This window comes from Lissotriton vulgaris, chromosome 5, assembly GCF_964263255.1.
Source record: "Lissotriton vulgaris chromosome 5, aLisVul1.2, whole genome shotgun sequence".
Lineage (NCBI taxonomy): Eukaryota > Metazoa > Chordata > Amphibia > Caudata > Salamandridae > Lissotriton > Lissotriton vulgaris.
The window spans coordinates 1,562,230,482-1,562,232,552 of NC_141693.1; the positions used below are offsets into that span (position 1 = coordinate 1,562,230,482).

The following is a 2,071-nucleotide window of genomic DNA, read 5'->3' on the forward strand; positions in this document are numbered from 1 at the left end:
TGTATCCAGTTTGGATCCTAAGGGTTGGCTGATGTGGCATAGAAGCTCTGATTCCTGGCAACGTCGATTTCTGGGTTTGACAGAGGGTTTTACATAAGTCAGACCTGATCCCCGTTTTGAAGCTGATCATACTGTAACAACTTACTCAGTGGGCAAGCTGTGTCAGAATTGGTTACAACATTCCACGTTAGCTGCAGTTAAACTACATCTATCCGAGTTAAATGATAATGTGGATTTAAATGATTTTATAAAAGGCCCGGCTAATGGCAGATCTAAACGGTGGATTTATGCGGTTTACAATGAAATTTGGAAATTTTCACAAATTGAGGCTGCTAAACGCCTTAGGGCTAATGACCAAGCAAATTTGGAAAAAGTGCTTGCAGTTGTCGATAACAGTATTAACATGCTTTCTTCCCGAATTAACACTTTGAATAATATTGTTTCTTCTGTTGTTGACATTGTAAATGATGAGGTGTCTGCATCATACCATGGTCAAAATCAATTGCGTTCTGTGATGCAGTTTGCATGGACACTGCAGACTCTTAAGGCGGGCCATGTGCCCTGGAGTTACATGAACGTGTCCTCCCTCTTTGCCCCATTTAATTTGACTGACAAGCAGCGCATGCTTTCAATGCGTGATGCATCATTTTCTATGTTACATGTTGAAAGGTTAGAGTCTTTACCCTTTTCTGTAGCTGAGGCCGCTGCTGCAACGTGGCTTATCCATGGAATAATTACATTACCATTTGCTTTGTACAAATTTACTAATTGTATGAGGTATATTGCAATAGGGCGATATGAACCACTAGGCAGCGCTTTCCTCCATGAGGCATGGTCCTTACCATACACATACAGATGTCTAAAGGATGGAAAGGAAGTGAATCTTAATGGTGAAGAATGCACGCAGTTGCCTGACCGTTCATTAATATGCAGACACATCCAGTTACACGGTTCTTGTAATCAGGACCGGCCTAATTTAGCCTGTGTTTTGAAAGGCACACCTGTTCCGGCGATAGTTCCCACATTTACATTATTGACAAATGGTAGTTATTTGCTTTTGAATAACGAAGAATGTTGTGGTTAAATTATCGGTATCGCTTATGTGGTAACTGTATCAAAACGTGTGGTGTGTTACAAAAATGTTCTATATCCTCCCACACACGGGAATTCAGATGTTTCCATCTGGCCGCGCATCCCAACCTTGAAAGCGGAGTTCAATGGTATGAGTAGAATAAGAGCCCTTTTGTCTCAAAAAGAAGTGGCCCTGAGCTCGGCCCGTGAAACTTATGTTCTTCACATAGCTAACACACGCACAGAGGTGCAGGCACTTTTAAATACCAACTTGCCATTTCATTTTTGCGAGCTGGTTCATCAAATCTTTAATGCCTCCTCCACATCTGGATTCGCTCATTTTTTAAAATTAGTTAGCAGTGGTCTCGTGACTACCTTTGAAAAAATATTTGGTGTCATCCCTGCGTTTTTTCATACTATATTTTCAAGTTTGTTTGGCGGATTCCCTGTTTTGCTAGCTTTGGCTGCAGGCGTTTTGATAGTGTTTTGCTTTATAAAACATGGATGCCCGTCCTGCGCAAGAAGCCGCTCAACTCCTACTGACACAGTTTAGTTTCGTAACCGGGTTCTTGATTACTATGGCACCCTGCCGCTTGCGACTTTAAGCACAGCATTTGGATTATCGTTTCGATTTTCCTATTTCACATGTGTCCAGCCTGTGTTTCATTGCCTGAGCTGCGCTTTCGACTGGGCCATTGATTTGTGTCTCTGCTTGACGGTATCTCCTGACGTCGATTTTAATCATCTGATGGGCCCCGTAGTTCCTCACGAGTTGGTTTGTTCTGGTGAAAGGATTATGGCCTTGGCGGCGATGCATGGACTAATGGGCCATTGGGATATACTCGCAGCGGCGCATGAGTTCTTGGCACAGAGCTTTCTTGAGAACCCACTGAGTTATCCTCTGATGTTGCAAGAGGATCCGGTGCTGGAGGAGCACGTATGTTCTTTCCCATTTCTTAATTGGATGGCTGAACTGTTTTCGGAAGATGACAGTGATTTC

The 2,071-nt window shown here is 43.0% G+C and overlaps 1 pseudogene; it reads left to right on the forward strand.

The window, feature by feature from the left end:
- The first annotated feature begins 514 nt into the window (after nucleotides 1-514).
- Nucleotides 515-1,624, forward strand: LOC147715160 (uncharacterized; annotated as a pseudogene).
- Nucleotides 1,625-2,071: the final 447 nt, after the last annotated feature.